Consider the following 19,771-nt stretch of genomic DNA (forward strand, 5'->3'; position numbering starts at 1 on the left):
AAGCCCTTTGTTTAGAAATGGAAGACTATTGGTGCCTTATTGATTTGGACGGAAATATATTCATTATTCATAAGCAATTAGTGTTGAACGAAATGTAGTAAGTTGGGTTGTATTTACACAACTAGTCAGTGTATGATGCCAGGTACACAATCATCTATACAGAGCATCACAGCAAAGCCGAAACCTGCACTCGTTCAGCGTTCATACATGGCCGCTTGCGCAGAAATTGCAGGATGATGATCAGAAATGGAAACCTGATTTAATTTCCCATTCCCTAACCTGCTCTGTATTTTCCCAACACACCTGATAAAGCAGCTGGAGCTCACAGTGTGTACGTAAAACTTGCCGTGCTCCTCTACTTTAGTGTCCATCATAATGCATTTGCTGGACTTTGCACCATCATTGCCGTCTACGACATGATGCATTACCAAGCACCAGTCTTTCCCTTAACTTTTGCTTTCTATAGGAACTGTTCCCTCTGGCATACTGTTGTTTATCACCTTGACCTTTAGATCTGATATTTTGAAAAGCAAAGGCTTTTTATTTACCTCTTCCCACACCATTGTCCATGGCCTAAAACAGCATTCTTTTGTGAGGCACAAATTAATTAATATTTTCCAATCTACTATACGAAAGTTAGAGACTTTATTCTGGATGTTTCTGGGTTGGTGAATTTGCAAAAAAAATGATTTTTACTTTTCAAATGCCTGAATTCTGCAGCTAGTTTTGGATCCTGAGATGCATGCGTGATGATTGCATGCGGTGTGTGCTATAAGATCAACGAGCATCAATTTTCAACACATAATTCTGAAGGTGAAACTAAATGGGGTGGGTTCATTTGATGTTGCTGGTCGTACTGTTTCAGGCCTGTTTCCTTTTACAAGTTTCTCTCTCACTGCTTGCTGCTTGGATGAAACAGCTGCGAGTACAAGCAAAGTTTGATACTGAGGCCATCATCAGCTGAAGTGCAACTAATGAAAAAGGTGATCAGTGCATGAGCTCATAGAAACGTAGAATGCTACAGCATATGATGAGACCATTTGGCCCATTAGAGCTGTCCAGTTAGTCCCACTTCACTGCTCTGTTCCCAATACCCAGTAAATATTTTCCCTTAAAAGTATTTATCCAATTATGTTTTGAAAGTTAAAACTGAATCTGCTTCCACCACGATTCAGGCTGTGCATTCCAGATCATAACAACTTGTTGCCTTAAAAAATGTTTCCTCATATTGCCTCTGGTTCTTCTGCCAAATCACCTCTGGTTGCTGATACTTCTGCCACTGGAAAGAGTTTTTCCTTATCTACTGTATCAAAACCATACTTAATTTTGAACATCTCTATGAAATCTCATCTTAACTTTCTCTATTCGAAGGAGAACAGCCCCAGTTTCTCCAGTCTCTCCACATAACTGAAGTCCCTCATCCCTGGTACCATTGTAGTTAATCTCTTCACACTCTCCAAGGTCTTGACATCCTTCCTAAAGTTTGGTGTGCTCAGAATTCAACACACTACTCCAGCTGATGCATAACCAGTGTTTTATAAAGGTTTTGTATAACTTCCTTGCTTTATTGACAAGATCAAATGCAGATTGGGTAACTGGCCAAATGTTCTTGTCTGTCCAGAATTGCGATCTTGTGGCTCAGCACCTCAGCGCCCCCTCCCATGCTCACTTCCACTATGATATTTCTGTCTTTGATGTCCTACATTTTTCCAAATGTGCTCAAAACAAGCTTCAGGAACAGTATCTCACATTTATGGACATTCTGCAGCCATCTGGTTTGAACATTTAGCAACCTGAAACCTTAATTCATTTGAACTTTTTCTTGTGCTACATAATTCTTAACTGTATGAATCCTTGCTTCTCTAAGCTTACAGTTCAATAAAACCTTGTGTCTATTACATTCGCAAATAATTTCTTTTAAATCCCCAAATTTCTGTTGAAGCTGACTAAAGCTGCACTTTTCATTGACTAAAATGATTAAAAATGCTACTTTATACCAGTTAAGTGACTTAACCCATATGAGATTCAAAAGTAGTTCTGTGGCTAGCCATACAATAATATTGTGCTTAGATTTACATTTAGTTCCTCATCTTGTTCCCCTTCCCTCTCTCTTCCAAAGACATACTTTTTGAAAATCTCCTGAATGCAGATTTTAGAATGATTAATGTGAACTTTTACAATCCCCAAGATACGATGGTTTTATTTGCTGCCATAGACTGTGCCATAGGGCGGCACAGTGGCGCAGTGGTTAGCACCGCAGCTTCACAGCTCCAGGGACCCGGGTTCGATTCCGGGTACTGCCTGTGTGGAGTTTGCAAGTTCTCCCTGTGTCTGCGTGGGTTTTCTCCGGGTGCTCCGGTTTCCTCCCACAAGCCAAAAGACTTGCAGGTTGATAGGTAAATTGGCCATTATAAATTGTCACTAGTATAGGTAGGTGGTAGGGAAATATAGGGACAGGTGGGGATGTTTGGTAGGAATATGGGATTAGTGTAGGATTAGTATAAATGGGTGGTTGATGTTCGGCACAGACTCGGTGGGCCGAAGGGCCTGTTTCAGTGCTGTATCTCTAATCTTAAAAAAAAATGTTTAGTTAGGTGATTGGGCTGTACTTAAAATTTGTCGGTGAAGTAAAATTGAAGTATTCATTTGAAAGGAGAGAGGAGGGAAGGTGTGTTTGGAGGTGGCGGAAATGACGGGTTATCTGTTTAATGAATCAGATCTGGAGGGATATAAAGTTTAAAATTAAATAGAGAAACAAACATTAAAGGGTTCCTAATTTTCCATTAAATTAAAATCTGAGATATATAGATACTAAGAGTTCCATAAAACATTTAAGTTAACCTACCAATAAAATAAAGTGATGTCAGCACAAGGGAAGGAGCTGATTGAGTACTTGGCAAGTGTTTATTTAAGAATGGAGTTTATTTGTCTTAATTTAGTTAATCGAATATATAGAATTATGGCAGGGCATCTCAGTCCTGTGAAATGTGCATCCAGTGCCATGTGGGAATTTCAAGATGCAACCTGTGTCCTTGACAACCACATGTGCAGAAAGTGTTGTCAGCTGGAGGATTGCGAGCTCTGGGTTTCGGAGCTTAAACTGCAGCTGGTGTCACTGTGTTGCATCCATGAGACCGAGAGCTATATGGATAGCATGTTTCTAGAGTTGGTCACCCCACAGCTTAAGATTGAGCAAGCAGAGAGGGAATAGGTGACTACCGGACAGTCAAGCAGGTAGTGCAGGAGTCTCCTGAGTGCATCTCATTCTCTAACTGTACCGGTGAGGGTGATGGTTCCCCTCAGGAGTGCAGCCAGAGCTAAGTTCATGGTTCCATGGGTGGCTCAACTGTGCAGGCTGGTGGGATTCGGGAGGAGGAAGATTAGGAAAGCAATAGTGATAGTGGCCCCTATAAGTTAGGGCAATAGATAGGCATTTCTGCAGCCATAGATGTGATTCTAGGATGTTGCCTCCTTGGTGTCAGGGTCTGCAATTCCACTGGCTACAGAACATTCTGAGGGGGGAAAGTAAACAGCCAGCAGTTGTGGTTCATATTGGTACCAATGACTTGAGTAGGAAGAGAGATGAGGTCCTGCAGGCAGAGTTTAGAGAGCTAGGAAAGAAATTAATAAGCAGAACCTCAAAGGTATTAATCTCTAGATTACTCCCGGTGCCATGTGCTAGTGAGTATAGAAGTAGAAGGATGGAGCAGATGACTGCGTGGCTGGAAAAGATGGTACAGGAGCGAGGACTTTACATTCCTGAGACATTGAGACCAGTTCTGAGGGAGGTGGGGCCTGTACAGGCCAGATGGGTTGCACCTCAACAGAACTGGGACCAATGTTCTCTCGGGGCAGTTTGTTAGTGCTGTGGGAAAGGGTTGAAACTATTTTAGCAGGGGGATGGGAACCAGGATGTAGCATTAAAAAGGAGAAAGAAGGCGGATAAAGAATTGGGAGAGAGAGACAGCACTAGAGTAAGAAATAGTAAGGTATTATGTGGTGTCACATTAAGAGGAAATACAATAAGTTCAAATTCAGCTTTACAATGCATGTATGTAAATGCACAAAATAAGGTTGGTGAGCTGCAGGTGCAGATAATCGCATGGGAATATGATGCTGGGCGATAACTGATCCCTGGCTCAAAGGGCAGAACTGGGTGCTAAATTATCTTGGATGCAAGGTCATAGAGTCATAGAGCACAGGAACAGGCCCTTCGGCTCATCTTGTCTGTGCCGGCCAAGCACCTATCTATTCTAATCCCATTTTCCAGCACTTGGCCCGAAGCCTTGTCTGCTATGGCGTTTCAAGTGCTCATCTAAATACTACTTAAATGTTGTGAGGGTTCCTGCCTCTACCATCCTCTCAGCCATATTGCAAGCCTGACTTACAACCCCAAACTGGCTGCCTGTGCAATTCCCAGCACACTCAGGACCGTTCAGCAAGTGCTGTCCAATTGCAGAATCAAATCCAACATCATCGATTATGTTCTGAGTTTTGAGCAACGGGTGAAGCTTGCCGTTTCACACAGCTACTATGCAGTCGCAACACAAGTGGTATTTTCCACTAACAGGTTGCTGCCGTCAAGCCAAAAAGATGTTCTGCCTAGCACACAAATGAGTAGCGTGGTATATGAATTCCAGTGCCAGGTAAGTAAGCTGTAAATCCCAGCGACTGGAGCATTGTATCAAACAGCACCAAGAAAGATAGAGAAGGCAAGAAAGGAGGAGGATTTGCAGTATTTATTGAGAATATTACTGTACTGGAGAGGAAGGATGCCCTGGAACAAATCTATTTGGTTGGAGTTAAGAAACAGTCAAGGTGCCATTATGCTACTGGGTGTATTTTATAGGCCATCAACTAGTTGGAAAGATATAGAAGAGCAAATGTGCAGGGAAATTAAAGAGGCACAAGAATTATAGAGTAGTGATAATGGGGGACTTCGATTATCCTATTATAGTTAGCATTACGGCCAGTTGAGAAAGAGGTCTAGGATTCCCTTTCAGCTTTCACCTGGCCTTACTGTAACAGGGTTTAATTTTAAACACACTGTGTTTTAGCTCCCCCTTGGTGAATCCTTGTTCACCGCTTTCCAATTATCAGGCAAAGAAACCAGCACAAACAGGCTTTCTTAGGTTTAAAGAAGAAAAGTTGAAATTTATTAAACTTAAACTCTAATTCGCTCGGCACCTACGGATACACGACACGTCCACGCTAGCATGCATACGCGTTACACGTGCAAATAGAGACAGAAAAGAGCAGAAGAAAAATAAAGTGGAAAAGTTTGAGGCAATATCTGAAGAGGAGTTGTGACGGTTCTTCGAGCTCGCTGTAGAGAGTCCTTGATTATAGGTAGATCTTGCTTTTTGTTGGGGTCCAGTATTCTTCTTAAACCTTGTTCGCTGTATGAGACTTTTCTCTCTTTGGGTTCATGTGTCTTCAGTGGATTCAGAGGCTTGTGAGAAAGAGATGGGAGCAGACAGGAGAGAGATCTTCTCAGTCCAGGAGCAAATAGACACTCTGCTTTCAAACTCTCTGTGGCCGGTTCAAAAGAAAACCCTGGACCAGCCAGGTAGTCATGTGACCAACTGGTCTAACCAGTACTGGCTAAAGGCCTGCTCTTGTCTGCAAAAGGAAACCCCGACCCGAGCCCAACAGAACCACATCTGACCCGGCCTGAGTCCTTCCATTTTTTCCCCATGCCCGACCCGACCATCAGTTAACTTACCTTCCGTTTTTCACTTAGTTGATCTGCACAAGCTTAAAATAACTAACAAAACCACCTTTCTAGTCCAAAAATTTAAATTAACAGTGGACCCACTTACCTGTGATAGAGCGTGCCCGACCTGAGCCCGAATGCCGGACCTGGAAGTGCAACCCTACCCGACCCAAACCTGACACATGTCATCGGGTCCCCTCAGGTCTGGGTCAGGTAGCAGGTGTTTAGTACTGGCCCTTGTGGACTGTATCCTCCTTAGCACGCCCTAGAATGTGCTTCCTCACCTTTGATGTCTATTAGTATGTAAATATTTTTTTTCCAGTCCGTTTAACAAGTCATTTCCTCACTCCAACAACAGTTAAAAATCAATAGATGTGACAAAATTGATGTGCCTCATTCTTGGCAGGTGGGGGCCTAGCATGACAATGGGGATAGTAATCATGTAAAGGGCAGAAAGGGGGAAGAGTTTTGAAGTGCATTCAGGAGAATTTTCTTGAATAGTATATTTCTGGCACAACAAGGGAGGAGACATTGCTGGATCTGGCTCTGGGGAATGAGATGTATCAAGTGGATCAAGTGACAGTAATCATGTCCTCTTTAAGGGTGGCTCCAGACTGTAGAATTGCTACTTTTATTTTTCTTATTCATTCATGGGATGTGGGCGTTTCTGGCCAGGCCAGCATTTATTGCCCATCCCTAATTGCCCTTGAGAAGGTGGTGGTGAGCTGCCTTCTTGAACTACTGCAGTCCATGTGAGGTAGGTACACCCACAGTGCTGTTCAGAAGGGAGTTCCAGGATTTTGACCCAGTGACAGTGAAGGAATGGCGGTATAATGCCAAGTCAGGATGGTGTGTGACTTGGAGGGGAACTTGCAGGTGGTGGTATTCCCATGCATTTGCTGCCCTTGTCCTTCTAGTTGGCAGAGGTCGTGGGTTTGGAAGGTGCTGTCTAAGGAGCCTTGGTGCACCAAAGGGGAAAAAAATGCAGGGCTATAGAGAAAGGGCTGAGGAGCGGGACAAACTAAATTGCTTTTGCAGAGAGCTGGCACAGACATGGTGGGCTGAATAGTTACAGCACAGAAGGAGGCCATTCTATGATGCTATGTCGCTGTGTATCAATATACTAATGGCATTGCTTTCATTTGGATAGCTGACACAGGGGTCTCTAGGAGCATCTTGGTATTTTCAGGGAGCTGGCAGGCAGAAATGTTGTTAAAACACTGCTGTAAATGCTAATACTTACTGTTTTTGCTGTAAGATTTTGCCCTCTGCCATACCTTATTATGTTTGAGAGTCTAGGTTCAGCAACTTGAATATTTTATTAAGAAATAAAAGATTTAGCCTATGCCTTATCTTTTATATATTTATAACACTCCAAGTAAGTAAGCAGATGGTTTGCATCTACATACTTGCAAGCAGCCAAACCTATTGGTCAGACCTCAGATACACTGCTCTCCGGTGTCTTCAGTCCAAGCGACCGTAAGGCAGCTAGGGTGCCCTACCTTTTATACCTTTTTATTCTGATGCACTTACTTGTTCAATTTCTTTGTCTGCAGCTGTCACTCACTGACCACTGCTGAGGCCACATGCCTGGTTTTGACATGAAACCCTCGGAACTCGCGGCTCCATTTCTTATGTATACCGCTCATTTTATTAACTTAATTCTGTTTCTTGGATTGTCTGTTATAAATTCAGTATATTTGATTCTCAAGCATGGACTGATATATCTATTACTATTCCTGCTTTTGGCCTTCTCACACCAACTTCATCTTTCACATTCCCACATTCTTTGATTCACAGAAAGTGTCAGGTCAGATGTTTTCTTTCTTGCAGCCTAACACTTCAAGCCTTTTCCTAACACCTTATCATTTTGTGTGGCTGGCCAGTCCTCTATTGCTGGGAACTTGGCAGTTCTGAAGTTTCTTCCTTAATTATCTTTGTTGGCACCAATGTTACTGTTTCTAGCTCTCTTTCCATGTTCCCACATTAGACCTCGATGTTCTCACATTGGGTGCATCTGCTTTGCCAAGTGAAGAGAGAGACTTTTTTATAATCTGCTTTTCTTATCTCTTAACTTCGGATGAGAAAGCCATTCCTTCCAAATGTTTCTCTTTCACATTAAGTATAAGTTACACATTTGACTTAACCTAAAAATAATGTAACACCTCTTTTCAAGAAAGGAGGGAGACTGAAAGCAATGAACTTATAGGCCGGTTAGCCAAACATCTGCCATAGGGAAAATGCTAGAATCCAGGAGGTAATAGCAGGACATTTAGAAAACTATAACACAATCAGCTAGAGCCAACATGGCTTTGTGAAAGGAAAATTGTGTTTGACTAATTTGTTAGAGCTCTTTTGAGGATTTAACAAGCAAGGTGGGTAAAGGTGAAGGGGAACCTGTAGATGTGGTGTACTTGGATTTCCAAAAAGCATTAGATAAGGTGCCACATCAAGGGTTACTACACAAAATAAGAGCCCATGGTGTTGGAGGGTAACATATTAGCATGGATAGAGGATTGATTAGCTAACAGGAAGCAGAGAGTAGGGATAAGTGGATCATTTTCAGTTTGGCAAGCCATTACCAGTGGAGTGCCACAGGGATCCGTGCTGGGGCATCAACTATTTGCAATCTATATCAATGACTTGGATGAAGGGACCGAATGTATGCTAACTAAATTTGCTGATGACTCAAAGATAAGTAAGAAAGTAAGCTGTCAAGAGGACATAGAGTCTACAAAGGGATTTAGATAGGTTAAGTGAGTGGGCAAAAATTTGGCAGATGGAGTATAATGTGGGAAAATGTGAACTTGTCCACATTGGCAGGAAGAATAGAAAAGCAGAATATTATTTGAATGGAGAGAGACTGCAGGACTCTACAGTATCAAGGGATCTGGGTATCCTGGTACATGAATCACAAAAAGTTAGTTTGCAGGTATAGCATGTGATTAGGAAGGCAAATGGAATGTTGGTGTTTATTGCAAGGGGAATCGAGGTATAAAAGTAGGAAGTGTTGCTACAGCTGTACAGGACCTTAGTTAGACCGTATCTGGAGCACTGTGTACGGTTTTGGTCTCCTTAATAAAGAAAAGGTATAATTCTATTTGAAGCAGTTCAGAGAAGGTTCACTCGATTGATTCCTGGAATGAAGTAGTTATCTTATGAGGAAAGGCTGAGCAGGTTGGGCCTATACTCTGTGGAGTTTAGAAAAATGAGAGGTAATCTTCTTGGAACATATAAGATCCTGAGGGGACTTGACAGAGTGGATGCTGAAAGAATGTTTCTCCTTGTGGGGGAGTCTAGAACTAGGGGACACAGTTTAAAAATTAGGGATCTCCCATTTAAGACTGAGATGAGGAGAAATTTTTTCTGAGGGTCGTTAGTCTGTGAAATTCTCTTTGCCAGAGAGCAGTGGAGGCTAGGTCATTGAATATATTCAAGGCTGAGTTAGATTTTTGATCGATAAGAGAGTCGAGGGTTTGGAGGAGTGTGCAATCGGAAAGTAGAGTTGAGGCCACAATCAGATCAGCCATGATCTTATCAAATGGCGGAGCACGCTTGAGGGGCTGAATGGCCTACTCCCCCTAATTCTTATGTTCTTGTAACATTCCTTCTGTTAGTTTGTGGGTTCTTGTAGGATTAAAATCACATGTTATGATCTAATCTATTATTCATTCTTGCTTCATTTTGTATTCTGGTTAGCCATAAATCATCTTTCCATCTAATCCTCCCTTTTCTGGCTTATTCGAAGGCATGTCTTTTATCTGTTTTTGCCTAGCCTTAAGGCTGTTTCTGGGAAGTGGGGAGGGAAATAATCTGGAGGGGGCAATTGGGGTGGAGGTGAGCAATCAGGAGGAGGAATTGGGGGCTGGCAACAAACTTTGGGACTTCTTTGGAGCTGAATGGAACACTTCAGCTCCTTTTGGTGCCACATTCAGGTAATTTCTGTTTTCAATGCCCTTTTTTGGTGGTGGCCTTGAGTGGTCCTTTTAAGGACAGAAAATGCTGGAAATACTCAGCCAGCAAGCCAGCCAGCATCTGTGGAGAGGGAAACAGTTAACACTTCAGGTCAATGACCTTTCATCAGAACTAGAAAAAGTTAGAGATGTAACAGGTTTTAAGCAAGTGCAGAGGCAGGGAAATGGAGGAGGGGAGGAATGTACAAAAGGGAAGGTCAGTGATGGGATGGAAGGCAGGAGAGATTAAATGACAAAAGGGATTAAATTACAAAACACTTCAGTAAATCTTGGATACCAACTTCTCCCCAGATTTATCTTCTCCTTTACTTTCCTCTGACTCCATCACCCTTTCCAATCTTGCCCTTAGTTGTGTTTTCACTCTTCTCCTCTGGTCTTCCCCTTCTGACCCTGGACAATCAGTCCTCCGCTTCATCCCCTTACACCCCCACTTCAGTGAATCTTGAGCTCGGCACGATGCTGAGCTCTTCTTCCTTTGCCTCCGTGCCCACTTTTTTTTTTGGCTAGGAGTCTTGCCCGTTCCTAACCGCGCAACAGACCCTTCTCTTGGCTTCAGAATCCTTGTTCCACCTGAACCCCTCCCTCTGATCTTTTCATTGGGCAGTGCTGACATAACATTGGGTGTCTCCATTTCTCTGCTCCCTCACTTGCTTTCTAACCTACCTCCCTCTGTACTTGCAGCACTCTGTTCTTTCAGGTCCAGCGCTGACATTGCCATTAAACCTGCTGACAAGGTTGGCACTGTTGTTTGGCAAGCTGGCCTTTACCTTGCGGAGGCTGAATAACAACTCTCTGACACCTCCTCCTACCTTTTTTACCACCGAGCATCCAGCCATCATTTCCCAGACTGTCACTGACCTCGTCTCCTCAGAGATATTCCTTCCACAGATTCCAACCTCATAGTCCCCCCCCCTCCCCCACCACAATCCCACACAGCCTGCTTCTGCCTTCCCAAGTTGCTCAAACGGGACTGCCTTGGTAGACCCATCGTTTCAGCCTGTTCTTGCCCTACTGAACTGATTTTTTATCTTGACGTTTTTCCTCCCCTTGCCCAGTCTCTTCCCATTTAATATTCGCCACTTTCACAACTTCCCGTCTCCTGGGCGTAAATTTGTCTTTTTCATAATGGATGTCCAATCTTTCTACACCTTTATTCCCCTACCAGGTTAGCCTGAGGGCTCTCCGCTTCTTACTTCAACTATTTCCCATCTACCAGCACCCTTGTCAGCCTGGCTAACTTGTTCTTGCATTGAACACCTTCTTCTTTGACCACTCACTTCCTCAAAATAAAAGGTTTTACTATGAGAACCTGTGTGGGTCCTAGCTATGATGGCCTTTTTGTGTAATGTATGGAACATTTTTTGTTCCAGTCCTATTCAGGTCTCCTCCCTCACCTCTTTTTCAGGTATATTCATGACAGTAGCAGCGCTGTTTCCTGCTTTTGCTCTGAACTGGAAAATGCCATCAACTTTGCTTCCAATTTCCACTCTTCCCCCACCTCCAAGGTCCATCTGCAACTTTTCCCCTCCTTTCCTGTACTTCTCTATCTTCATTTCTGGGGATAGGCTGTTGACCAATATCTATTATATGCACACTGAGTCCAGGCTGTCTTGACTACATCTCCTCCTAACCTGTTTCCTGTAAGGACTCTCTTCCATTCTCCCAATTTCTCCATCTCTGTTGCATCTGTTCTGATGATGCTGCCTTCCATAACAATGCTTCAGATATGTCTTTGTTTTTTTCTCAATTGAGGATCCCGTCCACCTGGTTGATAAGGTCCTTGATCGTGTCTGTATTCTGTATTTCCTGTACTTCTGCTCTCGCCTCTTCCCTCCCTTCCAGAGCCACTATAGGGTTTCCCTTGTCCTCACCTTTCACCCCATACCCAACAGATAGTTCTGTCATTGCCGCCACCTCCAGTGTGATGCCACCACCAAACACTCCTTCCTTCCTCTTCCCTTTGAAAATTCCGAAGGGACTCTTCCCTCTGTGATACCCTGGTGCACTCTTCAATCACCACCAACACCCGCTTCCCTTCCCATGATACCTTCCCGTGCAAGCACAACACCTGTCCTTTTACCTCCTCCCTTCTCACTGTGCAGAGCTCCAAACACTCCTTCCAGGTGAAACAGCAATCTACTTGCACTTTTTAAAACTTAATATGCTGATTTGCTGCTCACAATGCAATCTCCTCTACAGTGGGGAGATCAAAAGCAGATTGGGTGATCGCTTTGCAGAACGCTTCCGCTCAGTCAGCAGGCATGACCCTGAACTTCCAGTTCCCTGCCTCTGCTGCCCTTGTCCTTCGAGGTAGAGGTTGTGGGTTTGGAAGGTGCTTTCGAAGGAGCATTGGTGAGCTGCTGCAGTGCAGTTTGGATAATGGTGCACACTTCTGCCACTGTGCGTCTGGTGAAGTGAGTGAATGTTGAAGGTGGTGGATGGGGTGCCAATCAAGTGGACTGCTTTGTCCTGGATTGTGTTGAGTTTCTTGAATGTTGGAGCTGCATCCATCCAGGCAAGTGGAGAGTATTCCATCACACTCTTGACTTGTAGATGGTGAATAGGCATTGTGGAATCAGGAGGTGAGTTACTTGCCACAAAATTCCCAGCCGCTGACCTACTCTTGTAGCCACGGTATTTATATGGCTGGTCGAGTTCATTTTTTGGTCAATGGTAACCCCCAGGATGTTGATAATGGGGGATTTAGCGACGGCAGTGCCATTGAATGTCAAGGGGAGATGGTTAGATTTTCTCGTGTTGGAGATGGTTATTGCCTGGCACTTGTGTGGCATAAATTAGTAATTAGTATTTTTTAATTAAGGGAGTAACTAATTTAATCTAAGGGTAAGTCATGGCAGGAGAGCTCAGCCCCGTGATATGCTCCTCCTGCACTATGTGGGAAATCAGGGACGCTTCCAGTGTCCCTGACAACCATGTGTACAGAAAGTGTATCCTTCTGCAGCTACTGGCTATCCGCATTATGGAGCTGGAGCTGCGGGAGGATTCACTGTGGAGCTTCCGCGATGCTGAGGATATCGTGGATAGCATGTTTAGTGAGGTGGTCACACCGCAGGTAATGGCTGCACAGGCAGAAAAGAGATGGGTGACTACCAGACGGAGTAGTAGTCGCAGGCAGGTAATGCAGGAGTCCCCTGTGGCCATCCCCCTCTCGAACAGATATACCGCTTTGGATACTGTTGGGGGGGATGACCTCCCAGAGGAAAGCAGCAACAGCCAAGTTCATGGCACCATGGAGGGCTCTGCTGCGCAGTAGGGAAGGAAAAGGGGTGGAAGAGCGATAGTGATAGTGGATTCTACCGTAAGGGGTGCAGATAGGCGTTTCTGTGGCCGCAAACGAGACTCCAGGATGGTATGTTGCCTCCCTGGTGGTAGGGTCAAGGATGTCTCGGAGTAGCTGCAGGACATTTTGAAAGGGAAGGGTGAGCAGCCAAAGGTCGTGGTCCATATTGGTACTAAAGACATAGGCAGGAAGAGAGATGAGGTCCTGCAGAGTGAATATAGGGAGTTAGGCAGAAGGTTAAAAAGCAGGACCCCTAGGGTTGTAATCTCCAGGATTACTCCCTGTGCCATGTGCTAGTGAGGGTAGGAATAGGAGGATAAGGCAAATGAATGCATGGCTGAAGAGCTGGTGTAGGCGGGAGGGCTTCAACTACTTGGATCATTGGGACCTCTTCTAGTGCGGAGGTGACCTGTACAAGAAGGATGGGTTGCATCTGAACTGGAAGGGGACCAATATCCTTGTGGGGAGGTTTGCTGGTACTACTCGGGAGGGTTTAAACTAGTCTTGCAGGGGGGTGGGACCCAAAGTAGTAGTCTCTCCGATGAGATAGTTGAGGCAAATGTAGAGGTTAAAGCAAGCAAGTCCAGTAGGCAGACTGGGCAGGGCAGGGAGTGTGAAAGGTCTGGTAGGCCAAACTTTACCTTAATGCAAGAAGCCTTACAGGTAAGGCAAATGAACTCAGCATGGATCGGTACATGGGATTGTGATATTCCAGCTATTACGGAAATGTGGTTGAGGGATGGGCAGGGCTGGCAGCTCAATGTTCCGGGGTACCGATGCTTTCGGCGTGACAGAGGTGGAGGTAAGAGAGGAGGGGGAGTTGCACTATTGATTAGGGAGGACATCACGGCAGTACTTGGAGAGGATATCCCGGGGGGGGAACATCCAGTGAGGCCATATGGGTAGAACCTAGAAATAAGAAAGGGGTGATCACTTTGATGGGATTATACTATAGGCCCCCCAATAGTCAGAGGGAAGTGGAGGATCATATATGTAGGGAAATCACAGATGGGTGTAGGAATTATAGGGTTGTAATAGTAGGTGATTTTAACTTCCCTAATATTGACTGGAACTGCCTTAGTACTAAGGGATCAGATGGGGAAGAATTTGTTAAGTGTGTCCAGGATAGTTTTCTGAAGCAGTATGTGGATGGCCCTACTAGAGAAGGGGCTACACTCGACCTAATCTTAGGAAATGAGGATGGGCAGGTGGTTGATGTGTCAGTGGGGGAGCACTTTGGGACCAGTGACCATAACTCTGTTTGCTTCAAGATAGTTATGGAAAAGGATAGGACTGGTCCTCAGGTTGAAGTCCTAAATTGGGGGAAGGCTAATTTCGATGGCATCAGACAGGGACTCTCAAAAGTTGAATGGGAGAGGCTGTTTACAGGTAAAGGAATGTCTGGCAAGTGGGAGGCTTTTAAAAGTGAGATAGGAAGAGTTCAGGGCTGGCATGTTCCTGTTAGATGGTAGGGCAAGGCTGGCAAGTTTAGGGAACCTTGGTTGACGAGGGATATTGAGGGTATGGTCAGGACAAAGAAGGAGGCATATGTCAGGTATAGGCAGCTGGGATCGAGCAAGTCCCTCGAGGAGTATAGGGGATGTAGGACTACACTTAAGAAGGAAATTAGGAGGGTGAAAAGGGGCCATGAGATTTCCCTGGCAGATAAGATAAAGGAGAATCCTAAAAGATTCTGTAAGTATATTAAGAGTAAAAAGGTAGCTAGGGAGAGAGTAGGTCCCCTTAAGGATCAGTGTGGTAATCTATGTGTGGAGCCACGGGAAATGGGCGAGGTCTTAAATGAATACTTCTCGTCTGTTTTTACTGTGGAGAAGGTCATGGAAGCTAGTGAGTTCAAGGGAGGGAACAGCGATATCCTGGAGCATATCAACATTACAAAGGAGGAGGTGTTGGAGATTTTGAAGTGCATTAAGGTGGACAAATCCCCAGGGCCTGACCAGGTGTATCCTAGGATGCTATGGGAAGCAAGGGAGGAGATTGCTGGGCCCTGGTAGAGATTTTTGTATCATCGTTAGCCGCGGGTGAGGTACCGGAAGACTGGAGGATAGCTAATGTTGTGCCTTTATTTAAGAAGGGCAGCAGGGATAAGCCAGAGAACTACAGGCCTTACATCAGTGGTGGGAAAGTTATTGGAAGGGATTCTGAGAGACAGGATTTATATGCCTCTGGGCAGGCATGGTCTGATTAGGGATAGTCAGCATGGCTTTGTGCGTGGGAAATCATGTCTCACGAATTTGATTGAGTTTTTCGAGGAGGTGACCAAGAGGATTGACGAGGGCAGGGCGACAGACGTTGTCTACGTGGACTTTAGCAAGGCCTTCGACAAGGTCCCGCATGGTAGGCTGGTCCAGAAGGTTCGAACACATGGGATCCAGGGTGAGCTAGCAAATTGGATACAAAATTGGCTTGGTGATAGGAGGCAGAGGGTGGTAGTGGAGGGTTGTTTTTCAGATTGGAGGCCGGTGACCAGTGCTGTGCCGCAGGGATCGGTGCTGGGCCCTCTGTTGTTTGTCATATATATTAATGACTTGGATGAGAATGTAGGGGGCATGATTAGTAAGTTTGCAGATGACCCCAAAATTGGTGGTATAGTGGACAGTGAAGAAGGTTGTCTAAGGTTCCAACAGGATATAGATCAACTGGGAAAGTGGACAAGGGATTGGCAAATGGAATTTAACGCAGACAAGTGCGAAGTGATGCATTTTGGGAAGTGAAACCAGGGCAGGACATATACAGTGAATGGCAGGGCCCTGGGGAGTGTTGTTGAGCAGAGAGACCTTGGGGTGCAAGTACATAGTTCCCTGAAAGTGGCAACACAGGTAGACAGGGTGGTGAAGAAGGCATATGGCATGCTTGCCTTCATCGGCCGAGGCATTGAGTACAAGAGTTGAGACGTCATGTTACCGTTGTACATAACGTTGGTTGAGCCGCATTTGGAGTACTGTGTGCAGTTCTGGTCGCCGCACGACAGGAAAGATGTGATTAAGCTTGAGAGGGTACAGAAAAGATTCACAAGGATGTTGCCTGGTTTGGAGGGCTTGAGTTATAAAGAGAGATTGGATAGGCTGGGTCTGTTTTCCCTGGAGCGAAGGAGGCCGAGAGGGGACATGATAGAGGTATATAAAATTATGAGAGGCATAGATAGGGTAGATAGCCAGAGTCTGTTTCCCATGGTAGGGGTGACTAAAACTGGAGGGCATAGATTTAAGGTGAGAGGAGGTTTAAAGTGGATCATAGTGGTACATTTTTCATACAAAGAATAGTGGGTATCTGGAATGAGCTGCCTGAGGAGGTGGTGGAGGCAGGAACAATAGCAACATTTAAGAGGCATCTGGGCAGGTACTTGAATGAGTAAGGCATAGAGGGATATGGAATGAATGCAGGCAGGTGGGATTAGTATAGATAGGCATCATGGACGCGGTGGGCCGAAGGGCCAGTTTCTATGCTGTACAATTCTATGACTTTATGACAAATGTTACTTGCTACTTATCAGCCCAAGCCTGGATATTGTCCAGGTCTTGCTGCATCTGGACGTGGGCTGCGTCAGTATCTGAGGAATCGCAAATGGTGCTGAACATTGTGCAATCTTCAGTGAACATCCCCACTTCTGACCTTTATGATGGAGGGTAGGTTAATGATGAAGCAGCTGAAGTTGGTTGGGCCTAGGACACTGCCCTGAGGAACTCCTGCAGTGATGTTCTGGGTCTGAGATGATTGACTTCCAACAACTGCAAATATCATCCTTTATCCTCGGTATGACTCCAACCAGCAGAGAGTTTTCCCCCTGATTCCCATTGACTCCCATTTTGCCAGAGCTCCTTGATACCATACTCGGTCAAATGCTGCCTTGATGTCGAGAGGACGCTCTCACTGTGCCTTTGGAGTTTAACACTTTTGTCCATGTTTAGACAAGGTCTTTAATGAGGTCAGGAGCTGAGTGGCCCTGGTGAAAACCAAACAGAGCGTCAGTGAGCAGGTTATTGCTGAGCAAGTGCCGCTTGATAGCACTGTGGGTGACCCCTTCCATCACTTTACAGATGATCCAGAGTAGATTGATTGGGCGGTAATAGTCTGGGTTGGATTTATCCTGTTTTTTGTGTACAGGACATTTTTGGCCACACATTTTCCCACTCCATGGGAACACCACCACCTGCAAGTTCCCCTCCAAGTCGTACACCATCCTGACTTGGAACTATATTGCCGTTCCTTCACAGTTGCTGGGTCAAAATCCTGGAACTCCCTTCCAAACAGCACTGTGGGTATACCTACCCCACATGGACTGCAGCGGTTCAAGAAGGCAGCTCACCACCACCTTCTCAAGGGCAATTAGGGATGGGCAATATATGCTGGCCTGGCCAGCAACTCCCACATCCCATGAATGAATAAAAAAAAACTTTCCACATTGCCAGGTGGATGGCAGTGTTGTAGCTGTACTGTAACAGCTTGGAGCGCAGCTAGTTCTGGAACACAAGTCTTCAGTACTATTGCCGGAATGTTGTCAGGCCCATATCCTTTGCAGTATCCAGTGCCTTCAGCCGTTTCTTGATATCACATGGAGTGAATTGGATTGGCTGAAGATAGGCATCTGTGATACTGAGGACTTCAGGAGGAGGTCGAGATGGATCTTGGCACTTCTGGCTGAAGATGGATGCAAATGCTTCAGCCTTGTCCTTTGCACTGATGTACTGGGCTCCCCCATCATTGAGGATGGGGATATTTGTGGAGCCGTCACCTCCTGTTAGTTGTTTAATTGTCCACCACCATTCGCGGCTGGATGTGACAAAACTACAGAGCTCAGATCTGATCAGTTGGCTGGCTGTGGGATCGCTTAGCCCTGTCTATTCAGTGCTTCTTCCGGTGTTTGGCATGCAAGTAGTCCTGTGTTGTAGGTTCACCAGGTTAACATCTCATTTTTAGATATGCCTGGTGCTGCTCCTGGCATGCCCTCCTGCACTCTTCATTGAACCAGGTTTGGTCCCACAGCTTGATGGTATTGGTAGAGTGGGGGATATGCCAAACCACGAGGTTACAGATTTTGGTTGAAGACAATTCTGCTGCTGCTGATGGCCCACAGTGCCTTGTGGATGCCCAGTTTTGAGTTGCTGGATCTGTTGATATCTATCCCACTTAGCATGGTGGTAGTGCCACACAACATGGTGGTGGGTACCCCCAGTGTGAAGACAGGACTTCGTCTCCGCAAGGACTGTGTAGTGGTCACTCCAACTAATATGGTCATGGACAGATGCATCTGTGACAGGTAGATTGGTGAGGACGAGGTCATGTAGGTTTTCCCCTCTTGTTGGTTCCCTCACCACCTGCCACAGACCCAGTCCAGCAGCTATGTCCTTTAGGGCTTGATCAGTAGTGGTGCTATTGAGCCACTCAAGGTGATGACATTGAAGTCCCCCACTCAAAGTACATTCTGTACCCTTGCTGCATTCAGTGCTTCTTCCATTTGGTGTTAAACATGGAGAAGCACTGATGCTTCAGCTGAGGAAGGGGTGGTAGATGGTAATCAGCAGGAGGTTTCCTTGCCCATGTTTGACCAGATGCATGAGACTTCATGGGGTCCGGAGCCAATGTTGAGGACTCCCAGGGCAACTCCCTCCCAACTATATACCACTGTGCTGCCACTTCTGGTGGATCTGTACTGCCCAATGGGACATGACATTCCCAGGAATGGTGATGGTGGTGTCAGGGACATTTTCTTTAAGTGTTACTATGTCAGGCTGTTGCTTGACTAGTCTGTGGGCCAGCTCTCCCAATTTTGGCACAAGCCCCCAGATGTTAGTAAGGAGGACTTTGCTGGGTCAACAGGTCTGGGTTTGCTGCTGTTGTTTCCAGTGCTTAGGTCGATGCTGGGTGGTCCATCCAGTTTCATTCCCTTTCTTACACTTTGTAGCAGTTTTGATACAACTGAGTGGCTTGCTAGGACATTTAAAAGTCAACTCCATTGCTGTGGGTCTGGAGTCACATGTAGGCCAGACCAGATTGGGATGGCAGTTTTCCTTCCTTAAAGGACATTAGTGAACCTGTTAGTAATGTTTCTGCTATTGCTATTTACGCCTCCCCTAGTCCCATCTTTTGTTCCTCTACTTGTCCCATTACCACCCCCTTTACCTTGCACCATCATCCTTTTTGCCATTTAATCACTCCTGCCTTCCATCCAATCACAGACGTTCCATTTTGTTCCTTCCTTCCCTCTATACTTGCTAAAAACCTGTTGCATCTCTAACTTTTTCCAGACCAGTCATCGACCTGAAACGTTAACTCTGTTTCTCTCGTCACAGATACTGCCTGGCCTTCTGAGTATTTCCGGTATTTTCTGTTTTTATTTCCGATTTCCAGCATCTACACTATTTTGCTTTTGTCCCTTTAAGGACTGCTGGTGGGGCTGCACGTAAACTAGGTTATTTCAAATGCAGCAAGCAATCACTTGCTAGAAGACGTGACTGACTACCAGCTCAAACTAACTTCTCTTACCCATAATACTTGTTCGCTATTTTCTGCTATTCTTAAAACCTACTTGTACTACAAATGATTGCAATCATGAAATATTTTCTATATTGTTACTTGGAAATGTATCATTGCTATGAAAGATGGCATTGTAAAATTAGTTTTGCTGTGTCATTACAGGACTCTGAATCTGTGCATCACTTTAATTCCAATTAGTTTGCATCATGAATCTAACCTTATTTTCATGACCTATATAGTGTAATCAAAATATATGATGGCCCATTGTAGTTTATGCCTTTATAT

The 19,771-nt window shown here is 45.1% G+C and overlaps 1 protein-coding gene across 6 annotated transcripts in view; it reads left to right on the top strand.

The window, feature by feature from the left end:
- Nucleotides 1-19,771, top strand: part of vti1a (vesicle transport through interaction with t-SNAREs 1A) — a 428,909-nt gene that overhangs the window by 795 nt on the left and 408,343 nt on the right. The gene's annotated exons all lie outside the window — the stretch shown is intronic.

Source organism: Heterodontus francisci, chromosome 20 (genome assembly GCF_036365525.1).
Source record: "Heterodontus francisci isolate sHetFra1 chromosome 20, sHetFra1.hap1, whole genome shotgun sequence".
NCBI lineage: Eukaryota > Metazoa > Chordata > Chondrichthyes > Heterodontiformes > Heterodontidae > Heterodontus > Heterodontus francisci.